General features: G+C 39.8%; 1 long non-coding RNA gene across 1 annotated transcript; it reads right to left on the bottom strand.

Annotated features, from left to right (window-relative positions):
* Positions 1–2423: 2423 nt before the first annotated feature.
* On the bottom strand, positions 2424–3342 carry LOC127527438 (uncharacterized). The gene is made up of 4 exons (XR_007934741.1): positions 3244–3342; positions 3042–3139; positions 2743–2882; positions 2424–2490 (listed from the first exon to the last, which is right to left on the bottom strand). It is a non-coding gene; the product is annotated as an uncharacterized LOC127527438 (long non-coding RNA).
* Between the last annotated feature and the right edge of the window lie 4034 nt (positions 3343–7376).

The following is a 7376-nucleotide window of genomic DNA, read 5'->3' as shown; positions in this document are numbered from 1 at the left end:
TTTTTCAAGGCTGAAGTTTTTGAGCTAACTGATAAAACCAAATGTGACAAAATAATTAATAGTTGGCTTAAATATGTTATCATAGTTTTGTCCAAAATAGTTTAAACATAAAACCTTATAAGGTAAGCATGAAAATAGATTTGGATAGGCTGTGTTTAAAGATAACATTACCGGATGGAGGACAAAAATAAAGCATGTCTGGTTTTCCAAATGGTCCTGCAGCTAGAGTCTGCTTACGAATCCTGTGGTTGTTCCATTCAATGCGCTCAGAGTAAAGCTGCCTTTCAATAAGAGGTAAAAAGCAATATTGGACACAGTGTCTGAAACAGAATGAAATGTATAAAAAACATTTTCTTATTAAACTGTTTTATAGTGATGTAGACAACTATCCTAGTGTATCCAAACACAAGCAACTGTGAATAGCATGGCAGTCTTGTTGTATTCTCTCACAGGTACACACAGTTACAACATTCACCAAAACTTCAGGATGCCAAGTAACCTAAACACATGTAAATGTGATGCAAAGGAAAACACGTTTCTGGAAAAAGCTACTCTTATATGTGGTTAACATGAAGATTCCATATAGATAAGTACCAGCCAATACTTCCTACTGGCAATACAGTAGAGCTAAATACTGAATCATTATAATGCTGACAAATACAGCATTTTTGCTGATTACTTCATGAGGTCCTTCACAAAAAAAGCATCTTTATTTCCAAAATACACTGACTTGTATTTTTCAATTTTCAGATGCTCTTCCATCATAGGCTGCATTAATAATGGAGACGAGTCAAGAGTACAGGATGTTTGTAGAGGACTTTGTCTTGTGGTGCCAGGACAACCTGCAACTCAGTATCAGCAAGACAAAAAGCCTTTGAGCAGTCACCATCCGGGGAAGGACGACGTGGAAGAGGTGCAGAGCTACAAGTACCTGGGGATTCACGTAACCAACTGGACTGGTCTGACAACACAGTGTCTCTGTACAAGAAGGGCCAGAGCAGAGTGTACTAGCTATTTAGATTCAGGTCTTTTGATGTGTGCAGCAAACTGTTGGAAATGTTCTACCAGTCCATAGTAGCCAGTGTGGTGTTCCATGCTGCAGTCTCCTGGGGAAGCAACCTGAGCACAAAAGTAGTACAATGCCTGAACAAACGTATCAGGACAGGCTGTTCCATCACAGTGCAAACTCTGGGCACACTGGAAGCTGTTGTAAAAAAGAGGATTGTGGCAAAATTGGATGCCATCATGAAAAATCCCCTCCAGTAGGCACTATCTTGGGGTACTTTTAGCCACAGGCTCATTCTACCATGGTGTGTTAAAATGCACCTCTCGGGGTCTTTTCTGCCCACTGCTATCAGGCAATTCAATGCTTCCACCAGGGGCACTCGTGAAGTTGTTTTTGAAATATCTGCACAATACACATTATATTTCTATTTGCTTATCGACTGATTGATAGTTTGGCTATATTATTTATCCTGTGAGTCTGCTGCTGTATGTGTTTGAATTTTCCCATGGGATTAGTGAAAAGTCCAGCAAAATGACACCTTTAATTGGCTAACTAAAACGATTACAATATGCAAGCTTTTGAGGAATCTCAGGCCCCTTTACATCTTGCCTGAAGAAGGGGCCTGAGTTGCCTCGAAAGCTTGCATATTGTAATCTTTTTAGTTAGCCAATTAAAGGTGTCGTTTTGCTGAACTTTTCACTACATTCATAATGGCTAACACGGTACAACACCCTAGTCCCATGGGATTAATAAAGTTAATCTAATCTAATAGTATTTAGTTCTTGTTCATCATGTTCTTTAAACAAGAATTCAGTCTCCATTATGTAAATATAATTTTAAATTGAAAAATAACAACTAATAAATAGATAAGCATTTACATATATACTGTGTATATGAATCAATTTATACATATATATCCATCCATCCTTTATCCAACCCGCTATATCCCAACCACAGGGTCACGGGGGTCTGCTGGAGCCAATCCCAGCCAACACAGGGTGCAAGGCAGGAAACAAACCCCGGGCAGGGCACATGCACACACACACGGGACAATTTAGAATCGCCAATGCACCTAACCTGCATGTCTTTGGACTGTGGGAGGAAACCCACGCAGACACAGGGAGAACATGCAAACTCCACACAGGAAGGATCCGGGAGGCGAACCCAGGTCTCCCAACTGCGAGGCAGCAGCGCTACCCACTGCGCCACCGTGCCGCCCATATATATATATATATATATTTTAATAAATGTACAATACATACATATGTATGGGATTGGACAGTTCCAAAATTCCAGCTTCCACCATTGCCTGTCAAAAAGGCAAAATTTCTTAGGTGTACTAAGGGAAAAAATGCTAACAATACTATATGCAATCATTAGTTAATCAAAGAGACACGTATTACATCTACATTACACACCTCAAAATGTTTTTGCCAGAAAGATATCCATGATTTTTTTAGGTATCCATTAAAGTACTCTGCTCGCTTTTAGAAATAAAAACAGAATAATAATATTGGTGATTTTTTTCCCCCAAAATATTAAATTCAGTCATTTAAAATCCTGTCAGCAAACACTCGCAAGGGATATTGTCACACATCATATTACTTGTGATAGGATTTACGAAGCAGTAATTGTTGAAAGCATGTGCATTTTCCTACTGTACATAGCTTTTTCATCTTTAAAGGTAAAGCCACAATAATGAAATATAAAACAAACTGGTATTTTTTTATACTTACTTGATTATGTATAGACTTCCCATATCTGAAACTGTTAACTCCTGCTAAGCTGTCATGGTGACGGTATCTAAAAGACATCTGTATAATGGCAACTAAAGAATTTTCACAACCCCTATCTGCTCTCACAAGGCGTGGACAACCTACAGCCATAGCAATTCAAAAATAAATAAAACACAGTAATATAAAGCACACAGCCAGAAAAATGCTCTATAAAATATTAAGAAAATCTGCTAACAATATACAGCTAAAGAAACTCATTTATCATAGGAATTAGCTGGAAATGAAAGTAAACGTTTCACCATTTTCTGTTTCCACAGCATCAAGAAAATATCTAGCAATGAAACGTGGATTCCGATTGGAGGTCCCTGCATGTAGCCATATAACACGTCTTGAATATCTACATAAAGATATGAAAATATGCAAAAAACATATATAGAGAATATAAATATTAACAGAACAGTATTGATCACAATAATACCGATTCAGCTTGTCTCTACATACCCATCAATACACAGATGAATCCAGATTCCATAAAAACGCAATTTATCATTTCCTGCAACAAACAAAATTCAATAAATGAACCCTGCAAACACAGTAATAACATTGTATCCACATTATAAACAGTGGGTTTAAAGTAACTTGTAAGAATCTCAGATTTCACAGTTTTGAACTTTCTATTCTTATCATATGGATCATGTACATTACAAAAAAAACAAAAACAAAGCCAATATAAGACATGCCATCAATGTGCCAAGTGTGATTGGGGCCTTTTGTTGAGTACTGGCATCTCAGAATTTTGTGATTTCCTGGCTGTCGTCTGTGCAGACCCCTTGCATCCAATTGACGCATTACTTCATGTACATCATTTCTACAGAAAAAAATAAAATAATTTTAGAAGTCACATATTTAAGGAAGGGCATGAGTGTTTACTGTTAACCAAGTAGTCAAAGAAACAACATAAATAATAGATAAAACATGAAATATGCTGTAGAATTAGACACAGGATACCGATAGCATGGTCGAATTCCTCTGAAGTCCCTCACACGTCTATACATAGCTCGAACACCTTTCATTGGGGGCCACTTTTTTAATTCACTCTAAGATAAAAAAATCATTTGGATTTCATTAATTCACTTAATGATCACCTCCGTAATCAAGGAGTCAGTAATACTGGTACCTCAACTGCAGCAAAAATTTCATTTTTGGGGCGGTCATTACTCCTTCTAAACAATTTCATTTTGTGCAAAAGTCTTCTCAGTTGGCGATCCCTGAAAATGTTACAGAAATTAACCATGTCCTTCTGTTCTTTAAATCTTAAAACAATGCATAATATTTGTAATTGGTGGAACAAACTTTTATGTTGTCGTCATCTGTTGCGTCAACTCACTAAGAAATATATTATGAGATAAAATTTGATAAAAAATAATTTGCATAATGTTTGTTCTACCAAAAATTAATTTATAGACTGAGAAAAATATTAATGCTTAATACTGAAGTTTTTACACAATACACACTAAGTGAACCAATAACAATAGCATATGGTACAATGAAATTTGGAACTAAAAATGATTATGAATGGCCTTTCCCACAGTATAAAGATATAATCCAAAATCTTATGAAAAATTAATGAAAATATTTAACTTACGATATTTTTCCTCCTCCAAACACTTCAATTACTTTAACCATCTCCTTCTGAGTATACCCTTGCTCAAATAAGTTTCTGATAATACGCAAACCTATGACATGAAACATTTTGATACCAGAACTGTACATACTAATTCAGATTTTTAACAAAAATGTATTTTATTCAAACAGTGTGCAAAACATATTAACTTCCTTATGGGATAATTCATTGTGAGGTATGTTTATAAAATTTAAATTACATTACAATTGAATTATTAAGGCTAGTTACTTACGATCATGGTTCTTTACTCCAATGACATGTGAATCTGTGATACAAAACAAGATATGCACAATAAATGAACACATTAAATACATTCTGAACAATGCATTTTACTGAAAAAATAACATCTGTAGAAAGCAATGCATTTTGTTAACGGGTGCAACTTTTTAAATATTTTCAACAACTGGCAAGTGGTTATACTACTGATAGTAAAGTATCTATGTTGTGTTTCTATAATTACATTTTAAATATCAATGTTGTTTATTTTTAGAGAACTGAAATATTACTGAAGAAAAAAAAAACAAAACGGCCAAATGGGGCTATGCATACGAACTTAAAAGGTTTAAATAAAACAGAAATATACACCTTTACTTTTACTTCCTTGGCTTGTAGAGGGCGTATCCTGTAGCAAAGCTCTAACTTTTTCATGAAAGCCCCTTTCAGTCAATAAGCCTGAAAAACAGGTGTAAATACAGTGACAACAAGCTACGCAAACCCACCAAGACATGGAATCGATTAAATCAAGGAGCTGCGCTACCTTCTTCCAGATCGGCTCTAAGGCGTTCATATTTTTCCAAAGCAGTTCTGGTCTCCATCGGCATCTGTAGCTGAGTCGAAAAACACCATCCCATACTATTAATTAATGATTAACACATTTTTACATGTATTGTAAGCATACAATACAACTGATAATATGTTGCGCTTATTTATCTGGTGTAACGAAATTTTCGCGCATTTAACGGCTGAAGTCCGAAGTGGTTTGTGCCCTTCAGAATGAAAAAAGTTTGCGTTCACCTTTTTAATAAAAGGTGAGCTTTTAAGCCTAAGAAATCGCCCCGTAAATGCACACATTTTAATGCACGTGTGTTAATATGTATACTTACACAGTATTAAAAGACACTCAGCAATTAACGTCATTTACCTTCGTTCCCGCGTTTGAGTCGTGCTGTAAATTCTTACTGTGAAATATAATTGACAAATATTTTGGCGAATGAACTTGTGAAGAAGGTGGACCTAGAGTTTTACGTCACTTCCTTAATGAAAATGCTGTCATGCAGAGGGGTGGGGGTGGGGGTGACGGAGAGCTGAAGGCGGATGACGGAGATAGGAGGGTGGAAGGCGGAAAATGGACATCGGAGAACTGAGAGCGGACGGTGGTGGAAGGAGGGAGGAGGGGTGACGGGGGATTCTTCGCAGGGAGGAGGAATATTTTCTCGAAGGTAGTAGGAAGGATGGAGTTTTCTCGTAGGGAGGAGAACTGAGAGCGGATGGTGGTGGGAGGAGGGAGGAGGGTTGATAGGGGATTCCTCGCAGGGAGGAGGAATATTTTCTCGAAGGTAGTAGGAAGGATGGAGTTTTCTCGGAGGGAGGAGGATGTCCTAAAATGGACACTGTAAAGGTGCCCTCTGGCAATGGCCACGGGTCCCAACGAGTTAACACCTTTTTTCCTCTTTTCCCGTGGTCCTCTCCTTCAGGGTGGTTGCCCCCTCGTGGCCTGGAAGATATACGTGCCAGCTTCCAGTCCTTCCAGGCATGGACCCCAGCAATCCAGCCATCCATTATCCAACCCGCTGAATCCGAACACAGGGTCACGGGGGTCTGCTGGAGCCAATCCCAGCCAACACAGGGCACAAGGCAGGAACCAATCCCGGGCAGGGTGCCAAACCACCACAGGCCCCAGCAATCTGTGACAATATATATATTGTGACGAACGGCTAGGTCCCATGCCCGGCCGGGACGCCCCTGCTGTGTATGTTCCGGGGGAGCAGCCATGGACAGCTCAATACCTCCCCCGGGGCGCTTGGTGGCAGCCTTCCTGGCCGACGCTGATTCCCCAACCTCCCGCAGGGCTCCATGGGAGATGGAGTCCTCCACAGCTTGGTTGGGGCCCGGGGTGGCCACTAGGGGGGGTCTGTCTGCTTCCAACAGCACGGCTGTCCCCACCCGGAAGTGCAATTAGGACCAGGTGGTCAAGCACCTGGAACGCTTCCGGGTGGGTTATAAAAAGGGCCAGCCACCACCACTCGAGAGCCAGAGTCGGGAGGAGGAGGAGGACTAAGCTAGAGGAGGAGTGGTGGTCAAGGAGAAGAGTGTTTTGGTGTGTTAAGTGCTTTGTGGGACTGTGTTGGGCCTGTGGGACACGGGGAAGGCGTGCCCCATGGCTGAAGAGAAAATAAAAGTCTGTTTGTTTAAGTATGTGCCTCTGCGTCAGTCTGTGTCAGGTCGGGCGCCATATAGCGCCTTTCACAATATATATATATATCCATCCATCCATCCATTTTCCAACCCGCTGAATCCGAACACAGGGTCATGGGAGTCTGCTGGACCCAATCCCAGCCAACACAGGGCACAAGGCAGAAACCAATCCTGGGCAGGGTGCCAACCCACCGCAGTATATATATATATATATATATATATATATATATATATATATATTATATATATATATACAGTAATCCCTCGCTATATCGCGCTTCGCCTTTCGCGGCTTCACTCCATCGCGGATTTTATATGTAAGCATATTTAAATATATATCGCAGATTTTTTGCTGGTTCGCGGATTTCTGCGGACAATGGGTCTTTTAATTTCTGGTACATGCTTCCTCAGTTGGTTTGCCCAGTTGATTTCATACAAGGGACGCTATTGGCAGATGGCTGAGAAGCTACCCAGCTTACTTTTCTCTCTCTCTCTCTCTCTTGCGCTGACTCTCTCTGATCCTGACGTAGGGGGT

Source organism: Erpetoichthys calabaricus, chromosome 4 (assembly GCF_900747795.2).
Source record: "Erpetoichthys calabaricus chromosome 4, fErpCal1.3, whole genome shotgun sequence".
Taxonomy (NCBI): domain Eukaryota; kingdom Metazoa; phylum Chordata; class Cladistia; order Polypteriformes; family Polypteridae; genus Erpetoichthys; species Erpetoichthys calabaricus.
This window is presented reverse-complemented; position numbering and strand designations above follow the sequence as displayed.